The sequence below is a fragment of the Podarcis melisellensis genome, assembly GCF_964234715.1.
Source record: "Podarcis melisellensis genome assembly, chromosome: 4".
Taxonomy (NCBI): domain Eukaryota; kingdom Metazoa; phylum Chordata; class Lepidosauria; order Squamata; family Lacertidae; genus Podarcis; species Podarcis melisellensis.
The window spans coordinates 73,318,901-73,338,517 of record NC_138531.1 but is presented as its reverse complement, the minus strand read 5'-3'; the positions used below and the strand labels follow the sequence as shown (position 1 = coordinate 73,338,517).

Here is a 19,617-nt window from a genome sequence, read left to right as displayed (position 1 = left end):
AATTATGTGGGGACTGAATGTTGGTATGTTTTGAGTTTGAAGAGCAGTAGTTTATGAGAAGAGACTTAACATGTTTTGTGTTTGTGTCTTGTACACCATACTGCCTTGTGTACTGTGTAAGACCTCATCCACACTTTTGCTTGTTCTGCACCTAGAGAGCACAGGCCGGAGTGGTTTTTTGTTTGCCCCACAGCTTTCCCCAGAGAAAACTGTGAATTGGTCCAATTCAGTGGTAAACTTCAGGTTTTCCTGGAGGAAAGTGGCAGGGCAAACGGAAGTGTGAGCAAGTGGTGGGGACAAGTTAACAGTTGTATAATCCACAGCCCATAATTCAACCAGATTTAGACATGTTTTGATGCTCACGATGCTTGAATATGGCCACAGAGTGAATCATGATGTGAGGCTCTGCCTACTGTGATACACACATTTTCAGTGTTTTGGTTCCAACTAAATTTGTGTTAAATGTGGGCTATTTTGAGGTGTGTGTGTGTATATATAATACTGTATTTCGATATATGAACCATATTGTGCTCTTCTTGATGCCTTCTAATAAAGCTTGGTAGGGATGGTGATAGGGGAGAGAAAAAGTTGTAACTACCTCTTTACAACCATAGTGGCATCTCACTTATATCTAGGGCAAATTTAAATAACACATTAGTACTTGAAGTGAAAGGTTAAGCTTATCTCCATTTCTCTTGGTCAAATTGCAGTATGCTGAAAAAACTTTTTATCAGTGTAGCAAGTAAAGGTCAGAAGTACTTGCCATTTAATTACGCCACTCAACCTTATTTTTGGCAGTAGTAAATGTAAAAAAAAAAAAGCGAAAAGAAAACCAGGCAAGTTTTTATTTGGTGTGTTGGTTTTTGAAGTGCCATTTAGCCTGTTGTTTCCGTTTATGTTAAAGAAACGCTAGGGCTCCATCTGCACTATGCATTTACATTTTTCAGTATTCCAGTGTCCCATGGGAAAACACATTTGAAATTGACGGAGTTTCCAGGACACTTTGTCAAGTGAAATGGGGGCAGCTATCAGTTATCCAAAGAAAGGAGTGAGCAAAATAAGCTGGGCTTTTGCAAGCCTTTGGGTGAGCCTAGAATAATTCTCTGAAGTTAAGTTTATTCTAACTTGTGACTGGTGCATGTGTAAACATTTTTTTTGTTATGTAACTTGTTTATATTGACAGTCTTTCTGTGCCATTTAATTTTTGTTTTTCCCTATGTGTGCCTTGGTATTGCTTACTTTAGTAAAAATTCATTTTTTTGTTAGCTAATATTTTGGTTAATATCTAAATATACAACTATATGTACATGGTGACACCATTTAGATATGATCAGCTATCTCAGACTTTTTGAAGTTAAACATCTGAATGCTTCAGACATATCTTTATATTACATTTTCTAACTGTTATATAGTTGAGTGAGCATAATGTTGAAATTATGTATCTGTATACATGTTTTGAATTAAAAGCTCTATGCTTTCCATCCTGGGTTTGGAGCTGAAAAGACTGCCTTAAATGACAGGGAAATGTGACCTTCTTTTGGACCTCAAACCATTTAACCATGGTATCATTCTAAGTCTGTGAGTTAGGGTTGGGATCACTCAGCTGCAGTGGTCCTGCCCCTCTCTTATGGGAATAGATAAATTTAATGTTTCATGGTTTGACTGCATTCAGACAGCATTTCTTTCTTAAGTTCGTTTCTTTATCTGTTCATTTTTGCATTTTATGTGATCTTTCACATGATGCAAAGGCCATTTCTGGAAATCTCGTAGAATCTAGTGGAAGTTTAGCACCCATTTCTGCCTTCCTTGTTTCCTGGAAAAAAATACGTTTTGCAACTGCATTACCTTGGAAAATTGTGACAGTTTTCCATTTATGAAATTTGGAGGACTATAAAGGCATAGAGTCCTTTCCCGCTATTTAAATTTTAGTGTGCCATGTCAGTATATTGATTAAAAAGCCACAGTTCCATTACACCAAGGTAGTGCTATGTAAAAAGCGTGCTAAAAATTGGGGCGGAACTGCTATCATCATAACCAATAAACCCAACACAACAAAACCCATGTCTGAATGCAGCCTTAGTCTTGTCTTCTAAGCTATTCATCAAATTGCTGAGAGAGATCGTCAGAAATCTGTAGTTCAGTGTCACAGTGAACATATTTCCACTTCCTCCAATCCAGGTGTGGCAAATGCATACCCTCCAACATTCCAGTAAGGCAAATCAGGACATGACCTCGACTTAAGCCCCATCCCCTCTCTCTCAGGTCCCATCTCCTCTCTCCTGGCTCCCTCCCTCGGGGCTCAACCCTGCCCCATCTGGAAGCTAGTTCTGCTTCCGGAAGGTGAGAATATAGCACCAAAAAAAGTGTGTCTTTTGGTCCCACAGGAGCCAAAATGGGACATTCCAGGATGGAATCAGGAGCTGGGTGTGTGTTTCTGTAAATTCGGGGTATTCTGCTTAAAACAGGACAGTCGTGCGGTATGCAAATAGATTGCCTGGATGTGTTTATTCAGGCAGTTTTGTGCTGGATGAAGAGAACACATTCAAGTTCAGCCTGGGCAGAAAGAAGGTATTCATGGTGAGGATTGTAATGACTCCAGAGTTAGATGTTTTGGATGGGGCAACCCTCCCACTTAAGGATTAGTTGTGAGACTAATAGTTAAATGGAGTTTCTTGGAAAAGCTGCAGGTCTGGATCCAAAGAATGGCACAAATATTTCACAATGTGTCCAAGGAAGGGTTCAACTTGTGTTCCTCAAATAGCATTTTTCTATGCTGCATGGCAAACATTTTTGAAACTGAGGAGTTTCACAAGTAGTTTGTGATGATATGGGGTCTGCTTTTCAAAGTAAAAAAACTTGTTTAAAAAGCCACTCAGCACAAACAGGACCCATGGCACACCTAAAACAGTTCTTATTGAGTAATTCTAAGCTTCTCACTGCAAAATCTCTTTTATATAGACTTGACTTAGGACTTACTTTAAATTTTCTAACATAATTTATATATTAGGATTGTATTAATTTTATTTGAAAGTAAGTTCCAAAAGAATAAAGTTAAAAAATAATAATTTTACCTTTTTACTTTTGGCTGTGTGCTTTTAAAATAATAATCCTTACGGAATGAAAGAAAAAAAAACTTCTAATAACTTCTTAAGTTCACACTTGAGACATTTCTGAAGTTTCACCAGTTAATACAAAGCCATTTGTAACTTACAGAAATTCTAAAAGCATTAGACACTTGGTTTTTTTTAAATAGATTTTTTAAAATGTGCAATTTTTAGCTCCTAAATTATTAAAAGTATTTACTTGCAACATTCCTCATAAATGCATCTCTAGGCTAAGAGAGAGTGGTAAAATGTTCATTATTGCAGTCAATTACTTTTGTTCTTAATAGAGAAAGAAACCTCACTTTTACTGAAAAATGAGTGGCAATTTTATCCAGGGATCTATTGACACTTCCATATTGTGATGCCATATGTAATTTCTCCCCCCCCCAAAAAAAATATATATAAAGGCAGTATGGTGACTATTAGTGTCATACTTGCGTGCTTATCACCTGCACTGTAGCTGTGAATGTTTGGGTGTTTTGTCTTATTTAAACAGATGGCTATATGTTGATGTATATACACAATAAGGTGCCTACTTACAGCTAAATGCTTAGTCACTTGAATGTTATGAAAATGAAAGACGTTCGAGAAGATCACTAAACACAAGTCTTTTCTTTTCTTTTCAGCAGCACAGAAAAGAAGTGTTAGGAATTGCTTTTACCCCCTTTGGTATCCGACGAAGAAAGGTAACATTAACTTGAATATTGAAAATAATTAAGTTGTTAAAACTTCTATATGCTGTGTGGTTGTTATAGTGCTGTTAGGGTTTGTTTGTTTGTTTGTTTGTTAAAAAGACTGTGTGTATTGGGTACAGAGGCAATTTAAAATGTCAGGGACTGACCACAAAAATCTTAATCTCGAGATGGTAGAGTTCTCCCTAATGCACCCTGGATTAATATACAGTTGTACCTTGGAAGTTGAACGCAATCCATTCTGGAAGACCGTTCGACCTCCAAAATGTTCGAAAACAAAAGCACGGCTTACGATTGGCTGCCGGAAGCTCCTGCAGCCAATCGGAAGCCCCGCCAAACATTTGGCTTCCAAAAGAACGTTCGGAGACCGGAACAATCACTTCCAGGTTTCAGTCGTTTGGGAGCCAAAACATTTGAGAACTAGGCTGTTTGAAAACCAGGGTACAACTGTAGTAATGATCAAGTTCCTCCCCCCCCCCAAAAAAAAATCAGGAGACCTTGGGTCATCTTTTTGTGTCAATCCAAGACAAAAGAAATATGACCCAGTCCTTGTCTTTTTAAAGGAGCCCCTTATTCAGTGTATTAGCAGTGTAGTGGAGGTCTTTGCCCTCACTTTTAAAAAAGGCACACTATGAGGACTTTGCAAAATGAAGTCAGAAAAAAACTCTTAATATCATAATTTTAAAAATAAGAGCATTCAAATTATTGTAATGCTGGCTGAAATGAGCACTGACATCATAGTCCCTTGAACATATATGCCCATTATTCCATTATAATCACAGAATTAAAAGCAGCAGACCTTGCTAGTTTCCTGTGTGGTGTAATTATACATGTTTCAGAAGTTATTTGGAGTACTGAATCTTGGACAGGTGATTTTTAAATTATTTGTAGCGTTGCAAATTTTTGTTAAATGTCTCCCACACTGCTACAACTTCAATTTTTAAGCATTCTTTTTTTGTTTCTTTCTTCAATAGAATGTGTTTACTACTAGAAATAACTTAAATTTTGAATTTTGGAGGCATTTATAGAATAGGGATTGAACTAATATGACAGCTTGCACTGGAAATGTGATGTAAATTATGTTGGTCAAGCATAAATCCACTGAAATCAATGGATTTCACCTTCTCCCCCAGTTCATTTCAGTTTACTCTTCTCTTATATAAATATATATAAGACATACAAACATAATTCACCTAGCTCACATATACAGTAATGTGGAACCACAGTTTATCACTGCGTGCATGAGCAGGGGGGAGCCTTGAAAAGGGAGACCTTTTCAAGACCCCCATAGTCCTGCAGTGGCCAGGGCACCTAGGCTGACCGAGTTTTTGGTTTCCTGAGCCTTCAAAATGAAGTGCCTTCCACACTATCTCACCAGTCCAGTAGCATGAGGAGCACACTAAGTGGGAGGCTGTGAAGTGCAGGAAAACCACCCTTATTCAGGCCAGAGAATTTACTCTGTAGAAATTCCACTTTTCCAAAAGGGGGAGTTGACCAAAGGCAGAGTTCATTTCTAACCCTTCTCAGGATTAGTAGCTCAGTACAAGCTCTTCCTGCCTTTCCCTGTGGGATCCACTGCCTTCTCGTGCCTTGTGGGAGGAGTATATGAGTCCAAGGCTTTGTTTGGGCTCTTTCTTGTGGATGGACTTAGCACCGCTGAACCTTGGTTTAGTGTGTTGTGCAAATGTACCCTTTTATGTATTCAGCCTCTCCTCCATTTTGCCTTTGAAATATGAGATGATGAATTTAGGCAACCACAATGCTTGCATCGGCAGCATCCTTCAGTCTGGAAAGTCAGTCCCCTGTCCTCAAGTAAGGGGCCACCCTTAGATTATTTCATGTCAATCTATTGAAAGCCATGGATCAGCTTTATTAGTCATCACTGAAAAAAATGTGTGTGAGATTGTGTAAGCAAAATAATAATATCCATTGCTAATACTGAAATGCACAATCCGTTCATAGGTTGTTAGGAACATTTTATTTTGATTCTTGTGTTATATATTATTTTATGAATTGTCCTTTGTTGAAGGATGGCTTAGAAATGTTTAAAATGGTATGTGTGTATAATTTATCTCCCTTTGTATTTACGTAAAGGTGGGGAGCATAGCTAGCAGTAGATAAGAGCACATTTTTTGTTCATTTTTGCCAAGTGGTGCAGAGGAGAACATTAATTAGCTAAAGTATTGGTTGTAACACTGCTTGAAAACAAATAATTAAGTACTGCTCTTTAGTAGGTTTATGCCTACTAAATGTAGCCTTGGGAGTGAAATTTTCTGAAGTCCCATTTAAATAAAACATCCCAATGATCCTAGATGCCAGCGAAACCTTAAGGTTCACCTCTAGCACCTGAATTATGTGTTGATATGAAGGAGTTGGGCTCTTGTTTATAATTTCTTGGAATTCCACAGCCCAGTTATTTTTATTTAGTTTTACTGAACATTATTTTGATTTAACTGTGTAAGAGATTCACATTTTTTTGTATCCACGAACAGTACATTCAAGTGCAGAATGTTAAAACTGTCAGCAATCTTTAAATCAAACTCCTGCAATAATGTGCATTTGAAACTCCAGCAGCTCACCAATTTGGCACCAAGCTTGCTCAGGATAGTGTAAAACTGTTAAACCTCTTTCTCGTCTTTCATTCCCTTTCCTTTATTTGGACGTAATTACTGGAGTGGGGCTGTGGGGCTTGAGAATTCATATAGCAGAAGCAGAGAGAGGAAACTGCAGAGCAACTATAAATCTGTGTGTAATATTGAGCTGCAATGTATGCTGAATGCTAGGAGATAGCTGTCATGTGAGTGTTTAGGGAAGAAGGCGTCTAGTTTTCCCGACTCTTCTAATCAACCTTTTCCATGACTTTCAAGCTTTCAAGCCTGCGGGGATGGAAAATGCAAACTCCTAATTCCACATGCTTTTTCAGTTTAATTTTTATGGGTCTTACTTTGTGTTTAATTTCCTATACTGTTAATTAAAGGAGCCTTAATGAGTACAATCAAATGGACAGACAGGACTTTTACAGCTTCAAGTTTAAAATATGGAGATATTTTAAAAGTTGGATGTGTATTTATTGCCTCAGCTACATTTATGTTTGTACTAACTTCTTTAAATAAAAACAAAAACAAGAGACCATTAATATCAACCAATCTCGTTTCCCTTTCCCTTTCTTTTATTTATAATTCCTCCAACAAAAAAGTATAAGGATGTTTGTGTACCCATTAAATAATATAATGCAGAAGCCAAATATAACAATTGGATGGGATATTGGGCAGGGTTGTGAGCAAGGTTTTAAATGAGGCGAAACAAAAAAAGTGAGGAGTTCCGTGAAATGTTATCCTAACTTTGATTATCTATAAATCCATATATTGCACTATATGCTGAATAATAGGAGAAATCAGTAATATCTTTTGCTGTAACCTTCATCCACTATGGTTAATTTGGTCTTTCTGTACAGTGTGTGTTTTTAATTGACAGCACTTTGCTTTCACTGTAACTTTTCAAATTTCAGTGTGTTTCCTTTTTAACATCTGCTTCCTTCCATGCACATATATCATATAGAGTATTCCAATATTTTTTTTTGGGGGGGGGAGAGATTTTCATTTATGTAGCCAAAAAGGCTACATAAGGAAGGTATCGTCAGACTTGGGGAACCTCAAAAGTTTACAAAAGTACAAAATTATTCAGAGGCAACTCTGAAACTCAAGCAACCTGATGAAACTGAGAGTGCTTTGTGACTGTGGAATATTCACTGACAGTTGGGAGGAAAAATGGAAAACCATGGATTGGGAGGCATAATGGAATAGAATGGCTGGAATTCAGAACAACGGCACTTCATGCTGCAACATTTTGTTGCAGGTCTTGACACTGAATTGAATTGAATTGAAACTGAAATACTTTATTGTCACTTGTACAACTTGTATACAGTGAGATTACATGAGCACCCCCCACTCAGCTCTCTTAGTCTTAATTCCCCTCGTTTACTTACGCACACCCACCAAACCCGAAAGTCAGTTGCCCTGTTATCTTTTCATTCAGCAGCCTAACAGCCCACGGATAGAAGCTGTTCTTTACCCTGTTGGTGTGACTAATCATGCTTCTATATCTTCTGCCTGAGGGCAGGAGATCAAGAAAGTGCTGGCCACCCTGAGAATTTTCCTCACTCTCCTGAGGCAAAGTTCTTCTGCTATTTCATCCATCGGATTCACGGAACAGCCCCTAATATCTTGTGCTGTATTCACCACCTTCTGTAGGCACTTCCTATCAGATGATGTCAAACCAGTGTACCACACCATGATGCAGTATGAAAGGACACTTTCTATTGTTGACTGGTAGAAGGAGATCATCAGATGTCGATTGGCATCGTTCTTCCGCAATACTCTGAGGAGATGGAGTCTCTGTTGGGCTTTCTTAACCACCTGGGTTGTTGAGATTCTCCTCTCTTCCTCCAAAAGTCCAAGACCATCTCCTTTGTCTTGCTGATATTAAGGTGCAAGTTGCTCCCTAGGCACCATGTAGATATTTTTTGGACCTCCCCATTGCTGTGGGGGAAATAGAGGGCATGCTTGAGAATGTAAACTATGCATCTATTAGACCTGGACCAAATTAAGAATGCCCCCCCTTTTTTTTAGTGTTTTCACTCACATTGAAACGTTTCAGCAACATTTAAAGGGAAAGGGAAATTATTTTCATGGGAAGAGAAACAAAGTGGCCGGCTTTCTAAAATCCCTCTTCTGAGGTGCTTTTTGAAAATGTCTGCCAGTGCCACCATAAAAAAAGATGCTTCCTGCTCAGTGATCATTATAACCAGATACCATATAAGCAAGGTTAAGACATAGTGACTCAAACCAACTTCATTTTGTAATTTAGGAACAAATACAGCCTGAACCTTCTGCTGAATAGAAATACTGGGTCCATCTGTTCTAATAGTGACTGCATAACATCTACGTGGCATCAGTACTTGCTGTTAAATTAACTTACTTGCAGTGGTACTGAGAAATTCTAGATAGGCAGTGTCAAGAACATTGCTATGTATAGTAGGTACAGGGTAATATTAGTATGTAAACAGTGCATAAACACCACATATGCTAGTCTACAGAGAACACTCCTCGTGGCAAAAAATTGTTTCTAGCATGACAAACTTCTGAGAGAGAGATCAGTCTTTTACTCTTTCTGGCAGAGGATCTTCCTGCTGGCTGCTGCTTCTTTTTTAAATAACTTTTTATTTTGAATATCCAGCCAGGATTGGCAGGGCTGTCTGATGGGAAGAGGCCACCAGTGTTGCTGCTGTGGCTGCTCCTGTTCTACCTGCCATGAATAATAGCCCAGTAGGCTAGTTAATCATTACATTGAGGAAACAGGAAAAAGTTACAAAGCTGACCATTGCCCAGGGAATGTGGGCAACCACTTACAGGCTGTCGTCACAAAGTTCAGCATTGTGTGTGTGTATTTGTATTTACTCATATGCATATAAACATTTTTCAGCGTATATTCCAGTAAAGCTAACAGAGGGAGGCGAATCATTGCCTATGTTGATTTTAGGGAGGAAAAAAAGAGAGGGGAAAACTCATCCCAATCCAGAACTGCTTAATCTATTTATAAAACTGCAGTGATAGTGCTCTTTGTCAAACTCTGCTGAAATTGAAACAGAACTACTTAAACATAATAACACAACCCAAAATATTTTGGATTCACTTTATTTTGATGGTCCTACACTGGCAGGATTCATATAACCAGGATTCAAGAAAACAGTGAGCATATATTTAAGTTCAGTGTAATCCTGGGGTGTGCATGAAACTGGTTATTTTGTTCCCGTTGTCCCTGCTCACATGCAGAGGATTGAACCAATTGCAGGCTTAGACATTGGGAAAGATTTCTAACGTATACATGCAGTAGATTGCTAATTAACATTTATTAAGGCTTTGCCAATGAAACTATATTTGGCTCCTGTCTGATCCCTTTAAATTAGGCATAGCACAAAGCCCTGTTAGTCATATTGGAATACCTCCTTAAGCCATTAGAGCTATTTAGGACAGATAGGTATGTCCAAACTGGCTCACTGGGTGATTCCAGAGTTCTAGCATTTTGGAAGATATTTCTTCTTTCTGCGCATCATGCACAATTTTATAAAGTGTTGCTGACATCTCTCTTCGCTCCAGGTATGTGAGTGTTAAGCAAATGTTTGGCTTAGCATGTCATCCAACCTGGAATCATGGATAAAGTCTCTTCTCCTCAACTATGATCTGGAACCAAGATTTGTCCTGTGATTACATACCGTGGCTAAGGAGGAGAGACCTTAACCATGATCCCCGGAGGCAGGTGAAGAAGACATTAGTTTCCTGCCTTGATCTTACTAGGCTGAGCTCTCTCTCTCTCTCTCTCTCTCCTTCTTCCCTCCTCTTTGTCTTGCATCCTTTGCATTTTATAAATATCGTGAGCTGTTTTGAATACTTCAGTTGTAAAACAGTATATAATCAACTTACAAACTAAACTAATGGTAGAGAAAAGCAGAGTAAAAATCAGTATATGTGGTGGAATTTTTCTTAAATTAAATGTGGGGGTTATCTCATATGGGAGACTTTCTTAGGGAATATCTATAGAGGCTGGAAGAACAATTTCCCCCCAGTAACACTGTGTACAAGAATGTGCTAGATAAGAAAGCTCTCTCCTCCACACAAGGATGCCATTGTTTGAAGCTGTGCTGGTTCTACAGCATCCCTGCAGAACAGGTGCCTCACATATTTGGTGCACCTGAAGAGGTTTTGTAGATTAAAGTACTGTACATACAGTGCTCAGTGGCACTATTAAGGTAACAAAATGAGGTTGGGAGGGAAATTCATCCAGGAGTTGCACTCCTAGGTACAGTTAGTAAAGGGAGACAGTAACTCTCATTAAGCGTAATTAAACCTAATATTGACTGTAAACTGTTACTTACCCTTAACTTCTTTGCATATAATGTAGGAAAGGGATTAACCCAGCAGACAGACACACTAATTACAGTCTCCTTTACATTAAAAGTATGATCAGGAAGGTCTATATTCATAAATAAAACATACTAAGGGATGAGAGACTGAGAAATATGTAAATGTAATGCAGGAAAAAAGAGACCAAAGGTAAGAGAGAGAGAGAGATGGAAGAGTGGAGTGATGCTAGTGGAAGCAAAATGGCACTCTGGCTAATTACCATGAAAAGCATGATAAATCATGGACATGTATCCTTGACTTCTGACTGATAGAGCCTGCTGAGTGCAGTCTCTCATGCATAGCTGCTTCTCCAACTAATTTAAGCAACTGGTGCAAAAATGGAACACAAGGAAAGAGAAAAAGAGCACAAAAATATTATTAGGTTTCTTTCTTTAAAGTGTGTGTGTGTGTGCTTCCAAAAATAAGTTGTAATAACTGTAAAGTAAACCTATGACTTTCATTTTTGGGTGTTTGTTTTTCTAGACAGCGCCTCATGCAGTCAGCTAATGAAAGAGCCTCATAGCTGGCCTTTTGCAAAGGTATAATTTATTAGTGCTATACGATGAGCTGCAACTTGGAAACATTTTCTCTTCAGTGATGTGCCTTGTGTGGCACTCATGCCTGTGAAAAAGGGCTGTAGCTCAGTGATGGAGCATCTACTTTGCATGCAGAAGGTCCCATGTTCAATCCCTGCTATCTTCAGGTAGGATTGGGAACGTTCCCTCTCTGAAACCCTGGACAGCCACTGCCAGTTAGTGGAGACAATACTGCCTTATGCTTCTTTACAAAACCCTGATGGTGGATGGGCAGTGTCAGGCAGCCAAGGGACCATCTTCCCATTGCCAGACATGAAAAGAACCTGCTGGATCAAGTCCTGTGGCCCACCTCCAGCATCTCTGTTCTCACAGTAGCCAACTAGGTGCTTGCGGGAAGCTCACAATCAGGATCTGAGTGCAACAGCACTTTCCCCTCCTGCAGTTTCCAGCAACTCATATTGAGAAATACTGTCTCTGACGCTGGAGGTAGAACATAGCCATTATGGTTAGTAGCCATTGATAGCCTTGCTGCCATGAATTTGTCCAATCCTATTTTAAATCCATCCAAGTTGGTGGTCACCACTGCCTTCTGTGGGAGAGAATTCTATAGTTTAACTATGCACTTACATGAAGAAGTTTTGTCTGTCCTGAATCTTCTAATATTCAGCTTTGTTGTATGTCCACTTGAATACCAGATCATACAGATAAAGGTAAACGGTATTTCTGTGTGCTCTGGCTTCCATCACAGTGTTCTGTTGCGCCATAAGTGGTTTAGTCATGCTGATCACATGATCCAGAAAGTTGTCTGTGGATGAACGCTGGTTCCCCCAGCCTGAAGCGAGATGAACACCATAACCCATAGTCGCCTTTGGCTAGACTTAACCATCAGGCGTCCTTTACCTTTACCATACAGATAAAGAGTAAACAAATACATTGCAAAATAAAAACCTGGCCATCATTTAAATGTCACATGATGTGCTTATATTTTCTATTAGCATCTTCAGTTGGGAAGTCAAAGAATTTCATGATCCCATCTCCAGAATATAAAATAATCTACTGTCCTCTAGTTAACCGTTGGTTTTTTTGTAATATTTGTTCTGTTTTAATGCGTGCTTTTCAAAAGCATCTAGCATTGTCTTAAACTGAAACTTGCTAATTAAATCCCAAGGCATTCCATAGGAGCAGAGTTAGACCACCAGCTGGTGCAGTTGAGCATACATACAGTATTCTAACAGTGGGATTTCTGTAATCTCTCTTGGGAGCCAGTTCTTTGGTCTAGTTTTCTTTGTGCTTGTACATATCTGGGGTACCTGGGGTTGTTTCTCAAGTAACTGATTCTGGAGGTCAACTTGAAATCTCACACAACAGCTTTTCTGCCTGTGAGAAGAAAATCCCAAGATACACAACATTATTGTTTCTTCTGTAGGGTTGCTCTCATCTCAAACCCTCAGTGGAATTGTACTCCCTATCCACCAATGTCTACATGTAATAAAAAGCATGCTAACTGCACATGACCACTTTTTCTGGTATAAAATATAAATTATTGAAGGTCCCCAAACTGACAAGGAGTTCTTATTTTGTAACTCTAATATACTAAAAATGAGTTTCCGACTCTGAACCAGAATAAATAGTTGTTTCAGCATAAGTGAAAATGTAAGCAAATTTGTCATTAATGTCATAGTTCATTTGCTCCATTGTAAATGCTATGTTCTATAAGCCAACACAGATATTATGGTTCTTGGTGGTTCTTTCTGTTTAGCAGTAGTAGAGCCCTCCTATGTAAATGAAAATCTCTCGACATTAGTGAGGATTAAATTTACACACCAAACTGCCATATTACTGGTCCATCTAGCAGAGTACTGTCTACTTCAACTGGTGGCAGTCTTCCAGGGTATTAGGCAGAGGTCTTTCCAAGCACTGTTTGCTTGAAGAATCTCAATTGAAGATAACAGGGTCTGAATTTGAGGCCTTCTGCAATCAAATTATATGGTCTGATATTGAACTATGGTGCCAAGCCTCTATATTCATCCTTGGGATCCTGGCAGACTTCTGTAAGAGGTGCACTGCCACTCAGCAGAAGCAAGGTGAATGTAGAGGTTTTCTGAAATGAATTTTTCCAAATAAATAAAAAATACATGCTTCTCTTTTTGCAGTCCTATTTTCTGCCTGTTCCAAGTCAGCAACTTGGTTCATGTTATGTTGATTGTTGAAAAACTGTGCTTGGTAACCACCAACCTCCCTACATGGTAGACCCTTCTCATCCCTTTTCCTTCTGCTGCACCTTTTATATTATGTACTGGAAATTAGATAAAGTTTTTCTAAGAAATATACATGCTCAATTTCCCTTTGTCAAGTTTTCAAATTGAAGAAGGTGAAGTTTTATCTCAGTGTGATGAATATTACAAATTTGGGCAGCAATGTTGCACACAGCTAGGTAAAGGTAAAGGGACCCCTGACCGTTAGGTCCAGTCGCAGACGACTCAGGGGTTGCAGCGCTCATCTTGCTCTATAGGCTGAGGGAGCCGGTGTACAGCTTCCGGGTCATGTGGCCAGCATGACTAAGCTGCTTCTGGCGAACCAGAGCAGCACACAGAAACACCGTTTACCTTCCCACAAGAGTGGTACCTATTTATCTACTTGCACTATGATGTGCTTTCGAACTGCTAGGTTGGCAAGAGAAGGGACCAAGCAACGGGAGCTCACCCCGTTATGGGGATTCGAACCGCCGACCTACTGATTGGCAAGCCCTAGGCTCTGTGGTTTAGACCACAGCACCACCTGCATCCCTGCACACAGCTAAAATATGGGTCATGTTCAAATAAAACTATATTCCACACATAATTTCACACATAATTAAACACATAAACACATAATTTCAATGGGATTTAAGAGTCTGTAACTGGATATATATATATATATAATCCATAGACTCAAGCAAAATTTAAGTCTTTATTGAAAGCCTACATAAACTGACATATATATCCTGTGACATTAGTGTTCCTAGCCGATTTATGCTACAGATAATGAAAGGGACAGACTCCAACAAAACTCAGTTTGACAGGGAATGCACTGGGAGTTATGTACAGCACTCATTTGAGTGGTGTATGTAGCCCCAGTTGAGGAAAGTCCTTAAATATATCCTTAGTTTAAACTACTGTATAGGAATAATCCTGCTGATTTCAGTGAGACTGCCATATGCTACAGTTTATATACAGCAAAATATTTTGCTGTTACTGAATTTATAACTAACTTTGCTGAGAATGAAATTATCATTCTAGCCACAATTCTCCTCCATGATCTCATAAATAGTATTTATTAGAGGCATAGTGAGTGCAAGGCAAATGAATGCACCCTGGCTTGTGGAACATGTTACTTTTTAAATACTGAGGTGTAATTCTCAGTTAATTGATTTGCATAAAGATTTGCTTATGCACACACATATATACTGGTATGTATTAGAGTTTTAGTAAGTAAGAACAAACTTTGTAATGAACTCCATTGTCCTTGTATTCAAATATGTTGCTAATTTTTAACTTGAAAAGTTTCTGTTACAGTCCAGGAACAATAGAACACTTCTCTGCAGTATATGAAACTCTTGTAAAATTGTATAAACTGTTACAAAAATGAAATAATTTGTAAATAATGTTTTTTTTGTACATTATCAAGGCCATCAAGTTTCATCCATGCTAAATAAGTAGTTTTAATAAATTCTAGCAGGAATTCTTTTGTGAGAATCTTGCCTGCTAGCACTTTTCAGTTACGCGTGCTTCTTTGTTTTTGTTTATTTGGAGTATTCACTCCTCCCAGTCCTGAAAAATATCAGCGGATGCCCACACCCATGGAGCTGGCCTCCTGCCACTCATTACAACTCCCTTATCCTTGCTGTTCCTGTAAATGAGCAGTCACTGACAAAGGCAAGGAGAAGGAAAGGCATACCGTGCTTCTCAGGTTGTCTTCTTCTGGGTGGTGGTGTGCTGGGCAAGCGAATGGGTAGCAGCAACAACATTGAGGAGGCAGTGTTCTGTTCACGGAGGAGTGCTCCAGAGCCTGGGTGCTGACTCTGCCCTTGGATCCCTCACTTGGTCTCTTAACTTCCTTCTTAGCCGTTGTGCCCAGCACTTCCTGTCTGTATCACCCTTGTAAAATTGTTTGCTCCACTCCTATTTTGGCCATGACCAGTCTGTTCTTCAACTGCATGGCTCTTCTATTCATTCTCATCTCCCTGCTTTCTGGTTTCTAACTTCTTTGTCCTCATTTTCTTTTATCCACTTGACTGTCGTGCCTAGCATTCCTGTCCTCATATGTACAGATTTGGTTGCTTGCTGTATCTCAAAAAGGATAGTGTAGAGCTGGAAAATAGTCATAAAAGGGTAACTAAAGTGGTCAAGGAGCTGAAGCAAATCCCTAGGTAAAAACACATGAGGTTTTTTTTTTAGTTTAGAAAAAGGTTGAAGAAGAGGGGACATGATAAGTAGTGTATAAAATTATGCTGAAGAGGAAGTGGATAAAGAGAATACTTTCCCCATCATACTAGAGTCTGGGATCATCTAATGAAGGTGAATGTTGGAATATTTGGGACAGACAAAAGAAAAAGTCCTTTTACATGCAGCACATAATTAAATTATGGATTTTGCTATAACAAGATATAGTAATGGCTGCCAACATTTATGGCTTTAAAAGGAAAAGGTTACCAATGGTTGCTAGTTATGATGGCTGTGTTCTATCTCCAGTATTGGAGGCAGCATGCCTCTGAATACCAGTTGCTCAGGCACATGAGTAGGAGAGTGCTGTTGTACTCATATCCCACCCATGAATCTTCCATAAGTATTTGGTTGTCCACTGTGAGAACCACATGTGGACTAAATGGACCTTTGATCCAATAGGGCTTGTCCTTATTTTTAGGCAAAGAGCGAGACAGTTTGCACGGTCCAGGTGAGCAGAGCATTGTTCAAAGTTGACTGATTTCACTAAGTTAAGTCAAGTCAAGCAGATATATAAGAGTGAATGTTTAATTATTAAGATACAAAAATACAATCTCAATAATAAAGTTACAAAATAATAACAAGGAAGTCATGCACGGGTGGAGGGAAGACGCAGGGCAAGAAATAAGAAGCAAAAAAAGAGAAAGAAATGGATAAATGTTGGTACATAATGAAATGTAAAAATGCGAATTTACAAATATAATGTACTGTATATGTATCACTATGTAAAGATTTCATATAAGTATTGCAACATTAATAAGAAAGAAAGAAAGAAAGAAAGAAAGAAAGAAAGAAAGAAAGAAAGAAAGAAGACTGTGAACAGGACTGTGCTTTTCCGGATGCTGCTCAGAAACATTTGAGGACAAATGCTTACAAGTGCTCATAACATCCATAGCCTAGAAAAGTGTATTATTTTTTCAAAATGTCAAATTTCCCTCAACTGTAGAGTGGAATTTGAAACATAGCATGTTAGAATTTATCAATTTTGATGACATCCATTAAAATCTCTGACTCCCATCCAAGTATATGCACCCATTAAAGAATGTTCATTAAAGTCCTTCCAAACAATTTGCAACTGTTGTGTTCAGCTGTTGTAAGGACAGGGACTAAATCTTAGAGTTAAAAAGAATATGAAGATGCTTATACATGTTTATAAATCAATCAATCAATCAATCACAGGCTCCACTCTGGCTCCGGATCAGCTGAACAGCACTGTTGCTTTTGCAGGTGGGTAGCATTACACATGTAAAGCCAAATAGCTGGATCAGACGAAGAATCCTGTGTACAGGAAATATTTGTATATGCAGTTTGGTATCCAGCTGGATATATGTGTATGGTCAGCTCCTAGCAGGATACTAACACACCTCCCTGAAAAGTGGAGACATGCTACCAAAAACCTATCCAACTTAATGACTATTCTGCATTATGAGTAAAATGTTAATAATAAAAATGCAACTGGAAAGATATGTTAGAAGGTTCATATTTAGAGGAGACTTCTGAAAGCTATTTAAGTCTAGGTGAAATACAGACACTCACCTTTGATAATTTTCTTTTTTGTATGGGTGCAAGGTTATAGCTGGCGTTTTTATAAATAATGATGATAATAAGCCTAAGATTAAATTTAGGAAATGCAAGAAGAAGTTTTGACAGGCAATTTAGTCTTTATCAAACTTTGCTATGCTCTGCAGTCATTAATTTGCATTTGTGACTATTCTTTCAGTATTAAACACCATAATGCACTCAGAGTTATGGTGACAAGAGGTTGGATGAAACAAAGCCTTTTGCAGAAAAAATCTATCATATGTTTCATAAAAAATGAAGTGGTATTGTCTGTGATTAACCGCACAGGCTCAATCTAGCTTCCATCAGTGGAAAATACTGCCATTGACTGTTTGATTTGAAATGGAGCAGGAATGTAGTGCTCACCAAGCTATGCAATTCCATAATAATACCAAGCAGGATCCTCACATCATACTTAGAAATGCAGTAGGCAGAATAATAATTACTTTTGAAGACAATACATATAATGACTTCAGAGATTTCAGTTATAGCCATAGAGAATACGAATTCTATTAAAAGTACAATAACAACGTTGTAGCCCTATTTATCTGTAGTTATCTGTATCTCAAAATGAATCATATTATCTGGTTCTTTTCAACTATATTAGTTCTATTCAAGATTTTAATACTGCTCTCACCCCTGTACTATCTGATCACTTTAATCAAATAACAAGACTAGTATCCATCATGTGAAGCTCATTTTCTCTTGTCTTTCCTTTTCTCCTCCAAGAAAAGAAAAAAAACACACACACAACCCTGTGGGTTTTTAAATGGTTTTATGCCTCCTGCCATATGTGTATTTATTAACAAAGTCAAGGTCCAAATAAATGTGCTTTGTAAGAATGTTGAATTTTGAGGTGGCTCTTGGAGCCTTTTGTGATTTCATTCCACAACCTTGTTCCAAGTTGGATGAGCCCTACACAACCTGTCAACCATGTGCTTCATCTTGGTGCTTCAAGCAGTCAGCAAGATATCTTGGACTCAGACCACTGAATGCCTTGAAGACACACAGGGAAACAGAGTGTTCTTGAAATGGTTTCAATATCTGTAGCGCAATAAGTGAAGGACCAGTTTGATGTAGTCACAGTAGCTTGTGTAGCTGAGCAGATGGGTTCTTTGGTAAAGTCTGAATATAAGAATCTGGAATAATGAACTAGCAAAGGGGATCTTTAATGAAATAATACCAACTTTAAGAGATTGAATAATTAATTTTCTTACCTACTTTCTTTCTATTCTACATATACCTTGCCTTTATTTCATCTTGGAACCCAGGTGACATTTACTGTGACACCTGTCACAGTTTTCATAGGTATCATCAGTGTTTCGGTTTAAGTTTTGGAGCTTGCTACAGAGAGACAAAGGCACTTCCACATATGCAGATCTGTAGGAAATAGACATTCTGAATCAGAACATAGACTCCTCATTCCAGCCATGCCTACTCTTAGGAATGCTTGAGGAATTTGATTCACATTTTTCAGATGTTCTAATGCAGTTCTTGGTTCAAAATACAATAAAATAGCAAAAGATTTAAAACGTGTATTTTGAGGGAAAACCCATTTAGAACTGGGATTTTTTAAAAGAGGAAATATGTGTTAAAATACCTCCTCACATTTCCATCCTGCTTTTTCAAAAAATCAAAGATTAATATGGAAACCGGACTGAATTGACTTTTGGATAGACACATGGGAAAGTGACATGAATGGGAAACAGCCAGATTGCTCATCTTTTGTTCACCTCCACCTAGATCTGATTGAGTTACCATAATATAAGAAATGATAGCTCTAAACCTCCTCAACAGGAAACCTACACAACTGGAAATATCTCTTGAGGCCCGTTGGAACATTACTCCAGTTCATTACAGAACCCAATGGGAAGTGTTACTTTTTATTGCTGGGATTTAGAGCTAGGATCACTTATGGAAGCGCCATAGCTCAGTGGTAAAACATCTGCTTTGCCTGCAGAAGATTCCAGTTTCAGTCCTTGGCATTGATAATGGGCTGATAATGTTCTGTTCAGAAACCCTGGTGAGCTTATGACAGACAGTGTAGAAAGTACTGCGCTAGATGGACCTTATGGGCTGACCCATACTGAAGGCAGCTTCATAGGTTCCTGTGCTGCAGTGCAATGACATCTCTTGTCTCCTGTACTGATCTTGCTAATTATTCTAGTCATATATTCTGTAAGATCGATCAATAGATTTACAGATTCATCTTGATAAAGAATGACCACTATTGTCTTGCCAGTGAGGGACAGTTGAGGCTTAACGTGCCTCCCCTTTCGCCTGGA

At 38.5% G+C, this 19,617-nt stretch overlaps 1 protein-coding gene across 20 annotated transcripts in view; it reads left to right on the top strand.

Annotated features, from left to right (window-relative positions):
* Window positions 1-19,617, top strand: part of ZBTB20 (zinc finger and BTB domain containing 20) — a 463,068-nt gene that overhangs the window by 78,599 nt on the left and 364,852 nt on the right. For 15 of the 20 annotated variants that reach the window (XR_014167759.1, XR_014167760.1, XM_081908427.1 and 12 more), the window contains exon 2: window positions 3,731-3,790. The gene's annotated coding sequence lies outside the window, so the exon portion shown is untranslated. The remainder of the gene's footprint in view (window positions 1-3,730; window positions 3,791-19,617) is intronic. The other 5 variants (XM_081908424.1, XM_081908429.1, XM_081908443.1 and 2 more) reach the window with 1 other exon arrangement.